Genomic DNA, 19,637 nt, shown 5'->3' on the forward strand with positions numbered 1-19,637 from the left:
ATTGTAGGTGTGTGTAAATGCCAGGAGATGAAAGAGCTCAGAGGTACGTGGACACACAGAAGGGGCTATCCATCCTGCAGAGGGAACTCCTATTACATTAGAAAACCATGCCCATTAGTAAGACTTGGATTGACTCTGTGATTAGGAGAAAAGACAGTAGGTAGGATTCTGAAGCGTTGGGTTCTGGCTGCATCTCTGAAATCTCACAGTTACTATCTAGTGAGCACCGGACTGTGGTAAGTATTCCACATACATCTTTTCACTTAACCGTCACATCCTTATCAAGAGGATCTTAAAGTTCCCACTTGCTCAAAAGGGGAAAATGAGGCTCAGAAAGATGAAATAATTTGGCCTGCCTGGGTTGTACATCTTGCACATAGAGTTGACTCCAAAACTGCAGTCGCTTGCGATGTACTGTACTTCATCTCCAGCTAGCTATAGAGAGTTATTTTTTTATTATATTCCATGGTCTACCGTTATTAACCTTACCATACCAATCATACTTACTACTTGTGTAACCTTGGAAAACACAGTTCTTGCCTCTCTCCGGATCTTAAGTCCTGGTTACTTCAATGAAGAGGTTGGACCAACTCTGACCTCCTCTGGTTGTAAAGAATTCCTGCAATCTGAAGGCCTGGTGTAACTCAGTGCCTCTCAAACCTTAATGTGCAGGATACACCTGGGTATCTCATTACTATTCAAATTCTGATCAGAAGGTCCAGAGTGGGATCTGAGAATCTGCATTTTTAAGAAGCTACCAGGTAATGCTGATGTTTTTAGTTCGAGGACTGTTCTGAGTAGCAAGGGCATAACCTATGGTAGGACCAAACCTTTGGGCCCACCGTGGCCCCACTGGCGTTGTGAGCTTCAGGTTACTGAAAGAAAAGCAAGTAATAAAAGCAATCTAACTCAGGTCTGATCAGCAAATGGAGTTCTGGATTCATTTTATTACGTAGGATTTTCAGTGTCTTGGGTTTAAAACTGGTGATTCTCTTGAAAGATTAAAAGGAAGGAAATTGAACTTTTAAAGTCTTGAAGACATTTTTTCTACCATAATCACATCTGTTTTAATTCAAGCTGGAGTCTGATGTTTTCCCCAAGGCTCAGATTTCTATGTCAGAGGAGCACCGCAACAGAGCTCCTCTGGGGTGGTGACAATCTCTTTCCCTCCCCACACCTTGGTTTGGGTGGGGTTGCAGCTTCTCTCCCAAGATGCACCAGCATAGTCACAACTTCCTAAAGCATAATTTCCTAAAGCCTTTCAGGGATCCCCACTACCTACTGGATTAAGAGCCTCCACCTTTAAAGCTTTAGACTCCTTTCTCTATGTCCCTTCCATGAAACTTCTACTCTTCTGCCTGTTCCTTCTTTACTAAAGGACACGACTCCCCACATTCACAACCACCAGCCTCCCTCAGTACACAGGGACTCATCCCCAACCTTCGCCCCACACATTCCTCTCTATGAACGATTGCCCCTCCTCTCCGCTCAGCTCTCAAGATTCTATACAGCACTCAGCTTTGTCTTCACGCCACCACTTCCAGGAAGCCTGTTGTCCTTGTCCAGGGGTAAATGAGTGCTATGTGTGCCCATAGCTTTTTTATATCATTTAATCCTGAGAACAACCATGCTAAGTAAGAGTCACCCCCATTTTATATATGAGCAAAAAGAGACATGGGGATTCCAACCCTGATCTGTTGAATTCTGAGGTCTGGTTTCTCCTCTCTGCTCTCTGCCCTCCCCCAGCACATGACTGATGTCCTACACTGTGTCATCCCAGCCTCCTTTGGGTTAGAGCTACTTTTCTTTCTGAAGAGAGAAAAGAGGGTGAGGTAGGATGGCCTGAAAGGTTGCTAGAAGTTACAAGTTGGGGGAAGGCTGCTGGCAAAAGGCAAGTTAGGAGACAAGGGGCACATTTGCCCACCTCTTTTCCATGAAAAATCACACAACAGAGCCCTTCGCCGAATGCAAAGCACTTTCCCTAAGTTATCTCACTCTAGTCTCAAGATTACCTTCTTTGGGCTACGTTTTGATGGATTCCTATGATTATCCTCAATACTACTGGGTCCCATTCAAGCCAGTTGGGACTAATGAGTTTGAGGCAATCAAATCATAGCATGTCGGAGCCAGAAGGAAAATGAGAGATTCTCATTCAGCTTCTTCATTTTACAAATGAGAAAAGTGATGCCAAAAGGAAAATGACCTCCTCAAGGTCACACAGTGATTTGGTGGCATAGATTCATTTGGGGGCATTTACTGCATCTTTTTCCATAGCATCTTCTGTTTCAGAACTAGGTGCCTGAAAAAAAAGAAAGAAAGAAAAAGAACTAGGTGCCTGTGGGTACGCATGTCTTATAGTCCGTGCCAATGGCTCTTCATGTGGCAGGAGTGCGAGAAGGAAACCGCCACGTCTGACTCATCTGTCTCTTGGCCAAAAGAGTGGGCTTCTAGCACCAGTTTCTTTTCATCAGAAGGGGACCTTGGAAATCCGGACCTTAGACACCTTGGAAATCTGGACCGCAGATACTTTTTTCCTCCTGTACCATATCCTCTTCAACTCCTTCTCTAATTATTTCTTATTCATTTAGTGCTTAAAATGTTCACAAACACAGCCCTTACCCTCATGGCCTGCATTCATAATTATTGCACCATTGAAAGTGACTTTGAGCATGAGAAAAACAGATTTCTGCAAGACACTGTGCTCTATGCATCAGCTTTGCTGTGGTAACAACCTCAAGAGCTTGGTAGCTTATCACGGCCAACGTTTCTTCCTTGCTCGTGCCACACTCTCGTCAGCCCCAGCTCCACGGGCTGTGCACAGCTCCACCTGCTTCTCATCTGCGGCCCTGGCTGAAAGTGTTTCCCCATCTAGGATTGGCCACTTTCATGGCGAAGGGCAGACATGCAAATCCCATCCAAAGTGTCCACGCAGAAGTGGCAAATGTGATGACTGTTCACATCCCATTGGCCAAAGCACGTCCCAAGGCCAAGGCCAAAGTCAGCGAGGCGGGGATATACGTATACTCCTCTTGGATTCTCAGATAAGCAAATGACAGCAGGAGACCCCTTGTCACAGGGAAGAGAGAACAGTGAAGAGCAAGGATCTGATCCACCAAAATTTCCTTGTTGCCCAATCAAAATATGACTTTAGGGAAGTCGGTCACCCTTTCTGGATCTCAGTTTCTGATCTTTAAAACAAGGAAGTTGGCTTCAGGAAGCAAAGAACATAATAGAAAGAATCAGCTGTATCTGAGTTCATGTTCCTTCTGCACCACAGACTAGCTGTGTGATCTTTGGTAAGTGTCTAACCTCCCTCTTCCCTCTTTAGTGTTTCTACTAAAATTCAAACCTGTAGTTTAAAAAAGCCAGAATGGCTTCAACCTCTTAATATTTCTCATCATTTCTTTCTTTTTTTTAACCTTAGAAATATCTTTTAAGAAATAATGTCTCTTATGAGGAAACAAGGCTGTCTTGTTTGTTTGTTTGTTTGTTTGTTTGTTTTGTGAAGATGATTCTTTTAAGTTCTATTAAACTCAAGAAGAATTGAATTCAATACCTCTGCAAACAAAATATTTATAGTATATTCTGCTTTTATAAAAGCTTTTCCTTTAGCCGTCTATTCAGCCAGAAGCTATCCTTAGGTTTGTCTGCATTGGGGGGAAATTGCTAATGGTCCCTGTTTCTGGGTTATAGGATTTCAAGGACTGTGACTTTCATCTTCGACCAGCCACCATGTGCAGACCTCGGCTCTGAGCCTCGTAGGGTTAGAGCCCCCTGCCTGGCCTCACCTTCATCTATGTAACCCAGTGGGTCCTGCCCTCACCATGTAGACCCCACTTCTCCAGGGAGCCCTCTGTGTCCCGGCCACCCCCAGGGGTCCGTGCCCTCCTCTGCCCCCTTGCCCTCGGGCCTCGGGGGCCTCTGTCACGACCCTCACCATCCTGCATTGGAGCTGCCTGATTTCTCCCTCTGTCCTGCCTGATGGTGCAACCCCCTGCTGCAGGAACTGGGGCTTATTTCTCTTTATGCAAGCATGCAGCGCAGGGTGGGAGGCACATAGGTGCTCTGTGAGTATTTGTTGAATGAATTAATGAACGTGGTTCTGTCCTGTCCAAGCAAGCCGCTGATCCCCACAAAGAGCAGCCACCCTTGCCTAGCAGCAGGCCCTCAAGCTCTCTGGCAGTGGGTGGAGCCAGCGGCCATCCCAGCCTCTGCTTTTGCAGCCTTCAATCCTCTAGCTCTCACTTCCTCCCCCTTCTCAGCCTCCCAGGGCCCAGAGAGCTCCCCTCATTTCTGAGCCTCGCTGTGTATTTTTCTTTTCCCCATCGTGGAATGTTGCAGCACTTAAACTTTAAAAATAAGGGGATTGATTTTTATCTTGAGTTTGTGTTTGCTTCTTTCTGACCAGGGAGTCCAAAAAAAAAAAATCTTATTTCCTTTATATCAGTAGAGATAATACATGGAGACAAAGAAGCACACAGAATGCCCATCTATAATATGGCCTACTGATGAAGGGCATATGTTTTGCAGGCTTGCAGATTGGTTTTAAATCCATTCCCTTATTTAGCTTGTGACCTTGGGCAAGTGAGGCATTCTCTCTGAAACTTTATCTTTTAAATGAGGACGATATTTCATTCTCATGAAATAGTAAGGATTGCTGGCTTAGAACACATATGTGTGTGTATTTGTATTTGTTAGTTCTCACCACGGTTAGATAATATTGTTGTCCCCATTTTATGGGTGGAGAAACAAATGCGTTGTCCCTGCCGTCCTATAGACAGCACTTGTCCCTGGAATGTGAACTCAATCCCTACAGCTCTCTACCCATGGGGAAGGGGGGCACCGGGAAGCCTGAGGTCCTTCCTTATGACTCTCTTCCCCTCCCCTGCTCTTTCTTGCTCTCTCTGCTCCCGGCCTTGAAGTCAGGCCCTCTGACAGGAGATTCCCTTCCCTCCCACCTTTCACTGAAGCTCGCAGCAGCCCTGGGCCTCCGCCAGGGAGCCTCAGGCCTGCTTCTAAGCCATTTGTCAGGCTGCCAGAGGCCCAGGCAATTGTCACTTTTCACATAGCTATCAGGGCACCTGACAGAGCTGGGCAGGCTGGGCAGTGGGTGCTCCCCTGTGAACAGAATCTCAATGAAGGCTCTGGCCCAACCCCTAGCGGGTGTTTATGGCCGGGGAGGGGTGGGGGTGCTGCTCTGGCAGTCAGGGAGGAGGATCAATGTGCTGGCCAGCCCCTGCATCTCTGCTGTGGGCTGGTTTCTTGTCCTCAAGCATGCTGAGGCTGTTTACTTGCATTTGATGCCCCCTTTCTTCCAGATTCCATGTGTGCATGCACGAGTGAAGGGGAAAGGAGTAGGTCCTCATCTTCCAGAAGCTGGTTTCCTGGGGTAGAGAATGGGCCCAGCCGGGAGGGACGGTGGTGGGAGGAAGGAGAGGAAGGAAGGAAGAGAATGACAAGGAATCCGAATCCACTGGGAAAATAAGTTGGAAGGAAATGAAGAAAACTGGGGAAGGACAAGAAAGTATGGCACTTTCTCCCTAAACATGCTTCATGACAGTCAAAACGAAACATAGTTGCTCTGGAGGTTTGGAGGTGAGGAAACAAAGCAGCCTTTTAATGTTTTTTAAACATCATCTTTTATCTTCAAAATACATGAAACCCAAACACGCAACACAAACCTTGTATAGGTCTGGGTCACCTCCCCCTCAGGGTGCACCCCCACCTCTGCAGCTGTCCTTCTCCCCCACCTCCGCGGTTCTATGGGATGACCATAGGCTGTGCCTCTGGCACCTGCAAGCACATCCTGCCCAGGGGCCTTAGTGTGGGTGGGAAGGAGTCAGCAAGCCCAGTCTGGGTGAGGCACTGGGCACTGGGATGCGGAGAGCAGGTGGGCCCAGCCTCCACCCTCAGGCAGCCCACAGTCCAATGGGAGAGGCAGGTTATCGGCAAGCACTCTATGCCAGGCATTTTCTTACATTATCCCTAATCCCGAAATAATCCTGGGGGCAGATGCTATCAGGTTTCTTGCAGAGATGAGAAAAGCAAGGCTAAGCAGGTCCATGACTTGCCCCAAGTCCTGCAACCGATAGGTGGGTGAACAGGATTTAAATCCACATCTCTTATTTCCAAGGTTGGGTTTGTCCTACTTCATTGTAATAAAGAAGAGGGTGACCTAGAAGGACAGAAAATGAAGTCAGGCTGGGAGGTGGTCAGGAAAGGCTCCCTAAGGGAAGCGATGGTAATGTTGAGGCTTAGGGGATCGGCAGGTTCTGGCCAGGCGTCCGCAAGCAGGGGAAGATCAGGAGAAAAGCCCACAGTCCTGAAAATAGCCCGGCACCCCTAGGGCTTGAAGAGGGTCCTGGGACAAGAGAGAATAATGCTCTAGAAAAGTGATAAGAGAGAAGGCCAGAGAAGTGGGTAGGAAGGCTCCTCGCAGTAGATCATTATCCTGAAGTCTTTAAGAGAAGCAGCAGCGCTTTATAGAGTAGAGACCTGCCAGGGTCAGACCTGTGCTCAGGAAAGTTCCTCCAGCCACGCAGAGGGGATGAGTGGAAGGGGGAGAGCTCCTCCTCGGTCCGTCCACCTCCACTTCTCTCCGTCACAGACCCATGCCTTGGTCTCCTCTGTCTTGTCTCTGCCTATATCTCGTTATCAGTCTCTGCCTCTCTCCAACCTGCCTGTCCCTTTGGGCCCTCCGCTTCCCCATATAACCCTAAGCAAGACAACTCACCACGCTGGGACAGAGGTCCCTCATCAATAAAATGAGGATCATAATGCCAGCCTCAAAAAGTTGGACTGGGAATTAAGGCTGATATTGCATGTGAAATCTTTTTATATACCATAAACTACTGTACAAATGTGAAGGATTATTGTCGTCTAGTGATTTCCCTCTCAGGCGTTACATTCTGTGTTGGTGGGGTGGGTTTTTTTGTTTGTTTGTTTTTGTTGTTGTTGTTGTTTTAAAGCAACATTCATCAAGTATCTAGTCTAGGCTGGGCGCCTGGCTGTCTATCTGGTAAGAGGGGGAGTTTACAATAAATCAGAAAAAATACCATCCTTCTAGAGGACCTGAGTGTAGTAGAAGCACACAAAAAGCTAAAATAGAAGCTGCTGTTTCATGTTTCTAGCTTGGTGCCTGTCTAGTGGCCTGTCTGTCCACCCGACCATCCATCCATCCATCCATCCATCTCTCTCTCTGGCTCTCTAGTTATGCTTACATCTCTTTTCACAGATAAGTCACCAAGTCAGAACTGCTCAATCACATTGGCTCTCACAGCGACCCCCTCGCCTACCCTGGACACCTTTCACCATGCAGTGGTTGACCATAAAGTAAGAGAGGAAAGTGAACTACAAAGAGACCCCTGTTCTAGATGGCTTGGACAATGTCTTCTTTACCCATTCATTTGGCTTTCAGAACTTTCCTGAAGATTTGAGCTGGTCCCTTGTAGATGGGACACTGCCACATTCCATACGTCAAGAGAGCTAGGCTGAAAGCCTTGAGGAACTGATTTTATTGAATTGTACAGTTTCTGTGACTCATCCCCAAATACTCCCCAGGCAGTTCCCAACATCCTCATCTTTAACAAAGACTGTAAAGACTGCGTGGTGACTTTGCCCTGCAAGCCCTTTGTCTCTGAAATATCCTTTAAGAAGCAGTATTGTCTCTCAGGAGGCAAGTCCTGTCCTGCTGCTTATAGGCTCTGTGACTACAGTCAAGTTACTCAGTCACTCTGGGCCTCAGTGTCCGAATCAACAAGCTGAGGATAATATCTCCTAAGAGGGTCCTTGTAAGGACGTAGTGATATAACGTCCAGTGTGTTTAGCACAGGACCTGATTTTTTGAACGCTCACTGAATTGGCTCAGAGTCAAGGGTCAGATTTATTTTTCCTCAGTAATGAAACATATTGTCGCTAACCTGAACACTCAGTTTTTGTGGTTTTGTCTGTGTATATGTGTTTGTGTGTATGGAATCATATGTGTTTGTCCAAGTATAGTCGTGTATGGATCTATGTTCTAAAGTCCAAGGCAGGGGATCCCCGGGTGGCGCAGCGGTTTAGCGCCTGCCTTTGGCCCAGGGCGCGATCCTGGAGACCCGGGATTGAATCCCACGTCGGGCTCCGGTGCATGGAGCCTGCTTCTCCCTCTGCCTGTGTCTCTGCCTCTCTCTCTCTCTCTATGTCTATCATAAATAAATAAATAAATAAACAAATCTTTAAAAAAAAAAAAGTCCGAGGCACCCACATGTGACTACTGTATTAGACAGTGCAGCCCTAGAATATTGTTTGTGGTGTCACCTGAAATAATTATTATGGAATGAAAAGAAATCCCTGAGCGCCTACCACGTTTCAGGCACCTGGACACACACTAACCCACCGAACCCTCATCAACCCTGTAAGAGGAATGATTTTATCATAACCTCCTGTTTGCTGACAAGGAAACAGAGACTTGGAGAAATGAAGTGACTCCTCCAATGTCACACAGCCTGTCACACAGGGTTTGAGCCTAGATCTTTAGTTCCAAAACTCTTCTCTTTTCATGACCTATGCTCATGCTGCCTTATAGCAATGTCTCCTGTCTGCGAACATCAGCTGCACTCCCACTGCCTCATCTGGGGACAGGGAAGCCCTTGCAGTGGCTCTGAGACCCACCCCACCTGGCCCTGCACTCTCGCTTGGCATTGCTCTGCTAATTCTGCTCCAGGTACACTGGCTACCTTGCTTTTCAGTAACCTCTTTAAACATGCTGCTGCCCTTCGGTCTTCCTGCTGGCATTTACCCTAGTCTCGCTCCAGGGTGTACGTATAGTTTTCTCTTATTGCAAATTGATCACTCTGGCTGCAGGGTCGAGAGCAGAGCTGGGTGTCAAGGGAGGGAAGGGGGTGATAGAGAGGAAACGGGTCAGCTGGGTGGTGACGCAGTAGTTCAGAACCACAACAGCCAGTGTCAAAAGCCAAGCCACTGGCCTCTTTGCCCAGAGCCTCACAGTTAAGTGTCAGAGCTAGAACAACCTTTAGAATGTTCTTTCCATCTAGTGAAGGTCCTTGTTTGAAGACTGATAAAACTAAGGCACAGAAGCAAGAAGGTAATTTTCGGAAGGTTGGCTGAATTCTTAACAAGAGCGTCCATCTACTGCTGTGATCTTTCTCTGCATTACAAGACCATCATAAAAATAGAGATTTTACTATCGCCAACCTTCTTGACTCCATCCCAATCCTGCTTTCGTTTTTAGAGACAGCCTCTGTTTTCTGAAAGGCCACCGAATCACCTAAAAGGCAGGAATTCAGTTCTCCCTAAACAAATCAATTTTTACAAAGAATGAGCAAATCTTCCCCCAGAAATCTGAGCATGGCCTCCAGAGAATACAGAAATTCATACAAGATGTCTTAAAAGAAGATAGAAAAATCTTATTCCATTTCTTAGAGACGAAGGAAAAAACCACACACACAAAAGCCCAAACATAATTTTTCTGATGCCTGATAATATTCTTCTCTCATCTCTCATTTCCCCACAACCATTTTGTCTTAGGCTCCAGGAGCCTGTGGGAAGCTGCCGTGTGATTTTTATCTCTATGATTAAAGTGTTACACTTTATTGAGTTCTTTACATCAGCAGCAAAATCTGCAATGCAGGATTTTACATAACACCTCATTTTCTTCCCGCACCATTACTGTTATTAACCTGGTGGCAATAAACAGAAAATACAGCTTTGCTTATGATGTACTCTTTATTTTTGTTCCAAGAGCAAGAAGAAAAATAAAAAGAGAAGGAACCAGAGAGAACAGGGAAGAATTTTTTACTCATTATATCCCTTTAATGTCTGACCTTCTCTCTCCATGTTCCACAACAGCAATGCTCCCAGAAAATCAAGGATGGGGATGGGCCCTGCTCAGGAATGTTTTCTTCTCCACCCGTTAACTCATCCATTTACTCATTCAGGAAGGATTTCCTTAGCACCTACTATGTGCCTAGCCAGGCACTGTGCTAGGGGTGGGAGGTATAAAGATTACAGATCTCAACTGACACTTGGTCCAGTGGACCAAATAGACACACATCACAATACTAATGAGACCGTGAGGTGAGGATAGTAAAAACATTGGGCTGAGTGAACGACACGTGGAAGAGGGTGTTGTCAAGCATATTCACATGGGCTTAGGAAGTCTTTACAGAGGAAGGGAAGCTTATACTAGACCCTGGAGAATGGCCAGCTAGGGCAAGGCCTTCTTGGCTGAGGGAACAGCATGAGTGAACCTTGGAAGGCAAGGAAGAGCGTAGCATGGTCTAGAAGCTGTCAGTTTGGCATGGTGAAAGCATTGCATGCCTGTTAGCAGACAGCAGGAAACGAGGTTGAAGACAGAGGCAGGTCATCGAGGATCCAATACTCCTATACCGAGATACCTTCCATGCTTTGTGTTAATTCACCTTCTGGGCTCCCCTCAGAAGCTAAATTAGAGGATCAAGGCAGAACGATAGAGAAGAATAACTTGTACTGTGGATTAAAGATGTAGGTTCTGTCCTTGGCTCTGTTACTTCCTCAGTGTAATCTTGAGCAGTGTATTTATCTGTGAAATGGGTGTGGTGGGAATGAGACAATGACTGTGAATAAGTTGTGTAGCTCATATAGTATTTTATGTGTCAAAGGAAGGGATCCACCCAGAAAACTTCAGACCACTCAAGAACAGAGTAGCCACAAACTAATTCTGTGAGATTTTAATAAAGGCTTTTTATGGGACGCCTGGGTGGTTCAGCAGTTGAGCATCTGCCTTCAGCCCAGGGCGTGATCCTGGAGTCCCGGGATCGAGTCCCGCATCGGGCTCCCTGCATGGAGCCTACTTCTCCCTCTGCCTGTGTCTCTGCCTCCCTCTCTCTCTGTGTCTCTAATGAATAAATAAGTTAAATATTTTTAAAAAAATAAATAAATAAAGGCTTTTCATGTGGATGTGGATGTGGATGTGGATGTGATTGTAGTGAAGGAGCCTGCCCTGTTCTGGGATTTGCTTTCCAACAAGAGATAAAGCCTGGTTTGTCCCCCACACCTCCCTGTCCAACCCTTGCTTGACTCTCAAACTGCCCCCTTCCTCCTTGCTGCTTTCTGGCCAAGTGATGTGGCTCATAACCATCAAAATTTTCTGTTCGGAGGCAGTGAAAACCTGTAGCAAAGATACTGCTTGAGAACATCCTTGCCCTCATCCCATTTAGGGCACCCAGGTGTTTGATTATGGGTTTTTAGGGGTTTCATTTTTTTTTTTTTAATTTTTATTTATTTATGATAGTCACAGAGAGAGAGAGAGAGAGAGAGAGGCAGAGACACAGGCAGAGGGAGAAGCAGGCTCCATGCACCGGGAGCCTGATGTGGGATTTGATCCCGGGTCTCCAGGATCACGCCCTGGGCCAAAGGCAGGCGCCAAACCGCTGCGCCACCCAGGGATCCCTAGGGGTTTCATTTTTTAAAAAAAAACACTGGCTCTTATTTTATATCCTATAAAAATGCACAATGCTTATCTTTAGCTTAACAAGGAGCTCCGTTTTTATAGGAAATGCATAGATTACATGGAGAAATATGTTGCTTTCACTTAAATAGCCATGCCTATGGAAAAATCAACCTGTTCATATCAAACTGTCATAACCCAAGACCATGGGCCCTCTGAGAGCATCATCCTCTAACTAGGGACCAGTACCTAGGAGGCAGGCATCCAACTCACACTGAGAAGATGATGGCAGGACCAATCTCAGGGAATGCCCCCCCCCCCCTTCCAGCCAGCCATGCAAGCCAGAAACCTGAGAATCCGTCTGAATTTAGGCCCCGTATGCAGCACCATCAGTCTTATTTTATAATAGGTTTCAAATGTGTGCCCTTCCTTCCTCTCTCCCTCCCTACCCCTGCTCTAACTGAGAACCTTATCATTTTTCAATCAGTTCCCACTTCAACTATAACAAAAATGTCCTAACTGTTCCACATGCCTTTGAGTCTAATAACCTCTAATTTTTCCTCATCAGAGCCTCCAAAAAAAATCTTTCAAAAATACAATACGAACATAATCATGTTATACTTTCATAAAATACTTCTCTATATTTTCTACTTTATATGAAAAGTCCTTAGTGGTTGACAAGCCTTCCATGATGGGTCCATGGAAGCCTCCTCAGCTCCCTTTGTCACACACTGCCCCGCTCCCCGGTAATACTCTTCAATCATGCCAAACACCTTTTTGGTCCCTTCATGGGCCAGGTGGTTTGGGGGCCTGTGGGTTTTTCTCACATAGCTCCCTTTGTCTAAAATGTCTTTCTTTCCACTGGGGGCTCCTTTCCTTATCATCCACTTGGTGAACACCTTCTTGTCTTTCAATACCTTTCTCAGTAGCCACCTCCTCTCTGAAGCCTTTCCTGACTACCCAATAAATTGCTGGTTCCTTCAGCTGTATCTTCCCCCAGTCTCCACATACATCTCTCAGAGCACCTGGATGGCTGATGTGCACTTGCTTGTTCCCTTGGCTGTCTTCCCCCACCACGCTATAGAAAGAGAGAGGTGGGAAGAGGGGAACAGAGAAGAGAAGGAATGAAGAGAGAGGAGCAAGATGAGAGATAGGGAGAAGGAAGGAGGAAAAGGGACAGAGGAACAGCTACGGGATCTCTGTCTGCACCTCTCTCCTCCCCTGTCCCCATCCCCAGTCACCTACACTGAATAAAGCGGCTTAGCAACCACCTTATTTTTCTCCAGCATACCATACAGCATTGCAGCATGAATGTTGGCACCCCTGAACACTTCTTTGAAAAACAGTGATGCCAACCTTGCCCAATGGGGAAATGGTTGACTGCCGTCTTAGCGTAGGCTCTCACCATAGGGCCATACCAGGGAAAAGGACCAGGTACAGGTCTTGGAGGCAATAAGGTGGGAAACTCCGGCAGAATCAGTCCTCAGAGGCCAAAGGAAGGAGAAAAAAAAAAAAAAAGCAACAGTGCAAAGCGGAAAGATGAGATGATTGAAAGATATGACTCTTGGGGCGTCACGGGCCACGAAAAGTCACCAAATCCATTCTCTAAATGGGGAAATTGAAGAGAAGGAGAGAAACTTCTCCAGGGTCACAGAGCAGGTTAGTAGGAGAGCCAAGATGAGTTTCCTGGGAAGAAAAGAACTAAGATTTACTGAGGACTTACCAAACCCCCAGCTCAGTGGTTAGACATATATTTTTCTCTCTCTCTGGATCAGCTAACAACCTCCTCCAGGAGATGTCTCCAAGCATTCAGGCCACACATATTTATTGAGTTCCTAACATGTTCCTGGGGGTGCCCTAGTTTCATCAGTCTTTGATTTATAATGAAGCAACATTAACTTTTAATTATGAAATTAAAATGTCCCTTGGCTCTCACAAGCTTACATATTATATCTCCGTCCTCTTCTTAGTTTGTCTTTCTGCTCAGACTGGGGCTTTCTGCAGGGAGGTTTGGCTTTTCCACTTGTATCTGTATCCACTTTTGGTGCAGGATTGAGCACCTGGGGTGACCCCCAAGAGGGGAGGAGCAAGCGGAGGCTTTGGAGGTAGTGAGATGTTAAGTTAGAATCCAGCTGAGGTCCTTTCCCACTATGAGATCTTGAGAAGCCAGTCTCTGAGATTTTTCTGAGAAACTAAGCTCCCGTTTACTTCAGTGGATTGTTCAGAGAACCACATGAGCTAACTGGTATGAGAATGGCTTATAAACTCTGCAAATGTGAAAGACAATGGTTATTGTCGGTAGACGTCTATTGAACAGGGATGAAATGTGCATTTGTGTAAGCGGGGTCTCCAAGCCCCCTGAGCTCTGTGCTCCTATGGACCCTATACTTCTCCTCAAGTCTGTTGCACACGCAGTTAATTTTAAAATGTCCATCTTCCTTGCAAGCTTTTGAGCACGAGGAGGTCCAAACCCATGGTGCCAAGCACAGCACCTCCATGTAGCATCACTGTGTGATTGGAAAAAAAAATGAATTAGAAGTATATAAACTGCCAGACATTTTGCTAAGCACAAAGCCAGATACTTCATGACAATCCTGTGAGGTTGAGATTATTATCCCTACTTTTTAGGGATGAGAGGCTCAGAGACGGAGGGTAACATCCGTAGAAAGTTCACCCATGGCTAAGCTGACACCTGAAGCCAAGCCTAGTGAATCCAGAACCACCTTACTCCATGAGTACCCTTCCGTCATCATCATCATTGTCATGGTCAACACCGGTCCCTGATATGGGGAGCAGGAGACAGATCAGGGGTTCTCCTTTTGCCCTGGGAAAGTCTGTTGTGAGCGCAGCCCTCCCATGCTGAGCCTTTGGTCTCTCTCCCTTCCATAGGCCAGAGGTGAAGGATGATAGAAGCAGGGAAGGCTCCCTCCCACCAGGCCAGACCCAGCTCCTCCTGGGTCATTAGAAGGAGGAGATACAGAAATGCCTTTATTTACAAAAAGATCTTACTTTTCACTTCTACATCGAGTGGACTGCAGACAAATTGGAAGCAGGAAAATGTTTTTACTCTCGTCTCGTTGCTTTTTCCCTACACCTACACGTGACTGTTACAAATTTCCTGTGTCCCAAAGTTTACTCTGCTGAGGCAAAGAGATCACAGATCCCAAGGCTGGGTGGTTCAGAATAGCTTAGAGATGAAGAGTTTAGCCCTAGGTCAGAAAGACTTGGGTTTGCATCTCAACCTTGCCGCTCGCAAGCTTTTTGCTTAATTTTCCTCCTTTGATTATAACAGTGCTTAACTCGTAGATGGTCACTAGAATTATTACAAGACCACACATAGGAAGCACTCAGTAAAGGTCCGTCGCTTTTGATGAAGTCATGGTTAAGAGCACGAACTGTAGAGCCCGGCAGCTTGAGTCCTGCCCCGTTACCACTATGTAGTGTGGAGGCTCCTTTGCAAGTCACTTGAACCTCTCTCTAGGTCGGTTTCCTCATCTGTAAATGATGTTTCTAACTGAGAGGATTGTGGGAGGACTAAAGGGTGCCTGGGGGTAAGCACTGTGCAGTTATTACTATCTTGCTTCCATGGCACCTTGAGTTAGAGTCTAAGCCCTGAAACTCCTAGCACCACACCCTTTCCTCTGCCCCTTTTTTTTTTTTTTAATTTTTTTTTTAAATTTATGATAGGCACACAGTGAGAGAGAGAGGCAGAGACACAGGCAGAGGGAGAAGCAGGCTCCATGCACCAGGAGCCCAACGTGGGATTCGATCCCGGGTCTCCAGGATCGCGCCCTGGGCCAAAGGCAGGCGCCAAATTGCTGCGCCACCCAGGGATCCCTCCTCTGCCCCTTCCTGAAGCCAGATACCTGCTTCATTCATTTATGATTCATGTAGTCACTCAGCAAATGTCCCCTACTGTGTGCTGGGCTCTAGGATATACCCCAGGGATACGAGGTGAACCAGACATGGTCCTAGACCTTACTGGCTTCACACACTACTCCTTCCTTCTTAAAACCTTTCTTTCTTTTTCTTTTTTGCTCTAGTTTTCATGAAACCACACTGTCCATGTTTCCTCCTCCTCCTCCCTGCCACTCCAGTCTCCTTCATGTCCTCCTCTACCCAAACTCTCCGCTTTAGAGGGCTCCTGAGATGCCTCTGTGCTAATGATGCCTACATTCCCCGAGGGGGCTCCAGAGACCTGCGTGTCACTGCCAAATATTTGTCAAATGAATGAATGAATAAACTGGATGACAACTACTTTAAAAGAGGATATTTTAAAAGTCTAGGGTAGTCCAGAAAAGAGAGCTGTTGCTCCTAAGAGAGTCAAGGAAGGCATCTTGGACAAGGGGGCCCATTGGGCCTAGCAGTGAAAGATGAGCAAGCTGTTACCAGCAGGGGAAGGACGGGGAGATAGGCATTCCCACCCACAGGAATGGCAGGCAAGAAGCACAGAGCAGGAGAGCATGTGTGCTGGGGGAGCTGCAGGGGGTCTAGAAGTTGCAGATAAGGCTGGAGCATAAAATGGAGGAAGGCAGAAGAAAACGTGTCCATAGCTCCTCCCCTCAACCGAGGCTAGCTATCTGGGTTTCCTATGTGGTTGTTCCTCTCTTTGTCCCCATTGATTCATCACATCCTTTCTCTGTGACCAGAAGTTCTGTTCAGCCATCTCCAGGGTATACGTGAGTGGAGAAGCCTTAATTGTGCCCCTTCAGATGTCTAGATCATGCACAACAAAAGACTTTGACGACATTGTTTTGTTTCATTTGCTCAGTTGATTTTAAAGAAAGAGTTCTTGGTTTTTTTTTTTGTTTTTTTTTGAAAAATTATTCTTCCTGCCTTAGGACATGTGCCCTGACTTCCATAAACATCTACTTCAACTTTTTATTTTTCCTTTAGCTTTATATTTATTGTACTGATTTCTTTTCTACTTTAACTTGAAAGAAAAAAACAGGGACACATTTTAGTTGATAATAAAAATATTAGATTTGGGGTGTTTTCGCCTGAGGCCCATGGGGTCATAGCTTCCCAGGGTACATCTCAGAGGGAAGCTGTCTGGAAGTTCTCTAATGCTCCTTGTTCCTCCAGCCCAGCCCCCCAGCCTCAGTGCCCACTAGGATGGGCCCCCAGACCTATCAGCTGGGAGATGGAGGAAACCACCTAGGTCTCACAATCCTAAGGCCAGGGGGATTGCCTGGCTAGACTGGAAGCCCTGAGACCACAGTAGGATGCAGGGCATGGTCCTGTAACTGCAGGGACATGGGTCCTGGCTCTACTGCTTTCCTCTGCTGCTGTCTGAGCTAAGCCCTCCTGACCTTCCTGGGTTGGATTTCCCTTCTTTCACTGGATTGAATATATGATCACCCCAGAAGATCACTCCAAATGGGATCGAGTCAGCACCACATCCCAGCACTGAGTGCAGATCTGAGGTGAAGCAGGGAAGCGGCTCAATGTAGGGGGGAAAAAAAAACAACCATTTCCTCCCTGGTGTCTAGGAAGAAGCAAACTCCACACTAAATTATGTCGCAAATATGCCCTAAGGTAGTTTTAATTTTATTGGCACTGATTTTAATTTACTCTTTAGGCCCCTGATAGCAGGATGAGCTGTTGGCTGCTGGCAAGGGGACAGCCCTTCATCACTTGGTTTTAATTAAGGTTCTTAAGTTTGGAAGGAAAGAACAGAGATGCTTTCTTTCCCCTCTAAGCTCAGTCCTAAATTGTAATTAAGGGCCCTGCGTCAGCCACACAGTCCTTACTCTGACATGGCCACAGAGAGGTACCTCATTTGACTGCTGGGGAAAACTTTAAATGCCTGTATTTGTTCTTATAATTCACTCATTCTTCCATCATTTTATTTTCTGTTCATTCCTCTGCCAAACCTTGAATGATAACCTACCACACACCAGTCTTGCTCTGGCCCTATGGATTTAAAAAAACAACAATGTATGGTCCCTGCCCTGAAAGAACTCACATTTTAACGGGATGTAGGGATAAACAAAGCATTTATATGCCATGTGGTGAGTGCCATGAGATAGAGACCCGTACCTTGACTTGTGAGAGCACAAAGGCTGTTACCTCATCCTGAGGAATAAGATAGGCTATTTGAATTGAGATTGTATACTAGTCAGATGAATAATATTAGCTGCTATAACAATCCCCAAATTTCGGTGACTTAGTACAGTAAAGGATTCATCGCAGTCTGAAACAGGTCAAGAGGCTTTCCTGGTCATTTTCCTCCCAGGGTTTCAGGGATATTGGCTTCTTTCTCCTTATGATACTGTTGTTTTTATACGTGGCTTTCATGCACAAAAGCAAGAGAGAATGTGGGTGATTGTGTATGAGTGTTACAGTCAGGTCTGGAAGTGGCACGTGTCACCACTGCTGACATCCCACGTGATCCTAGCCAGATAGCAGAGGAGACTGGGTGATGTCTTCCACGGTCCAGGAAAAAGCACTGAGACTGGTGAGCATCCACTCAACTTCTGCCTTACATTTGAAGCTTGCATCAAAGTTAGTCTCATAAAATGTACTTCAAACAGAGGAGATATTTATTGTGTGTCAATGTGGAGACTGAAGTCATGAGCATAGCAGTCAGACAAGAGCTGAGAACTAGATAGGGCAGGGACTGGATTGCCCAGGGCCTTTCAAAATATGTGAGGGGGTTTTGACTCTATCCTGTGAGCAGTAGAGAAATATAAAACAGTTTTAACTAGGGACATGACGTGATTTGTTTGCATTTAAAAAGATTACTCTGGAGCAGCAAAGAAACTGGGTAAGAAGTTATTGTAGTTGAACAAGTAAAGGGGATGGGACTTGGATCAGATATTGTCCCTGTCCCAAAAGCACTTAAACACGTACAGACATACTTATCAGCCAGATTAGGTGTAGAGCAACAAGTACTGATACCAAGACCCAAGCAAGGAGCTGCTTGAGGAAGAATGAGGGATTTATTTTAACTGAGGATGAGAAGAAATCATAGCTCCTTTATCTCATCCAGCAACCACTTTTAAATTAAGGAAAAGAGGTACAGTAATGAGTTGCCACTCTTCCAGGTTCACACATTGTGTTAACATTAGAACCAGAGTTAGAACCCCTGCTCCTGCCTTCTAACTGGGCCCACACAAGTTCACAAAGCCAGATTAGGTACAAAACATAATAAGGATGATCTTAGAATTAGTATTTGTGGTCTTCAGTATTTCCAGCAAAGTGCACGGCCTGATGAAAAAATGATGTGATAAAGATAAAGAACTTAGACCCTATTCAGATAAATATCCTAGACTTTTTTTTACTCAGCTCCAGCACCTAGAACCTCAGAGTGGGAAACAGTCTTAGAAAATAATCCTTGGGCAGCCCGGGTGGCTCAGAGGTTTAGCACTGCCTTCAGCCCAGGTTGTGATCCTGGAGACCTGGAATCGAGTCCCATGTCGGGCTCCCTGCATGGAGCCTGCTTCTCCCTCAGCCTGTGTCTGTTCCTCTCTCTCTCTCTCTCATTCTGTGCCTCTCATGAATAAAAAAATTAAAAAGAAAGAAGGAAGGAAGGAAGGAAGGAAGGAAGGAAGGAAGGAAGGAAGGAAGGAAGGAAAGAAAGAAAGAAAGAAAGAAAGAAAGAAAGAAAGAAAGAAAGAAAGAAAGAAAGAAGAAAGAAAGAAAGAAAGAAAGAAAGAAGAAAGAAAGAAAGAAAGAAAGAAAGAAAGAAAGAAAGAAAGAAAGAAAGAAAGAAAGAAACTAATCTTTAACATTCTTTTGGAAGTACTACCCAATGTAGACAAGAAAAATAAATTAGCATAAAAACTAGGAAGGGGACAGGGAGGAGATAGAAGTACTATGTACAGATAATAATTTTACAAACCCCTTTCTTCCCTCCTTCTTTCCAGGCATCCTGACCTCCTTGCTGTTCCTAAAACATGCCAAGTGTATGTTGCTGTTAACATTTACTTCTCCTTCTACCTGGAAGACTCTTCCAACTGATAGTCTCAAGACTAACTCTCCTGCTCCATTCATGCTGCTGGTTTTCAAGAACCCTCTATTACTTTTTTTTTTTTTTTTAATTTTATTTATGATAGTCATACAGAGAGAGAGAGAGAGAGAGGCAGAGACACAGGCAGAGGGAGAAGCAGGCTCCATGCACCGGGAGCCCGACGTGGGATTCGATCTCGGGTCTCCAGGATCGCGCCCTGGGCCAAAGGCAGGCGCCAAACCGCTGCGCCACCCA

At 45.8% G+C, this 19,637-nt stretch overlaps 1 protein-coding gene and 1 long non-coding RNA gene across 16 annotated transcripts in view; both read left to right on the plus strand.

Moving 5' to 3' along the window:
* Window positions 1-19,637, plus strand: part of AGBL4 (ATP/GTP binding protein like 4) — a 1,422,311-nt gene that overhangs the window by 1,339,472 nt on the left and 63,202 nt on the right. The window lies entirely within an intron of this gene.
* Window positions 2,881-4,376, plus strand: LOC119868275. Its single transcript, XR_005370239.1, has 2 exons — window positions 2,881-3,296; window positions 3,694-4,376. It is a non-coding gene; the product is annotated as an uncharacterized LOC119868275 (long non-coding RNA).

Source organism: Canis lupus, chromosome 15 (genome assembly GCF_011100685.1).
Source record: "Canis lupus familiaris isolate Mischka breed German Shepherd chromosome 15, alternate assembly UU_Cfam_GSD_1.0, whole genome shotgun sequence".
Taxonomy (NCBI): Eukaryota; Metazoa; Chordata; class Mammalia; order Carnivora; family Canidae; genus Canis; species Canis lupus.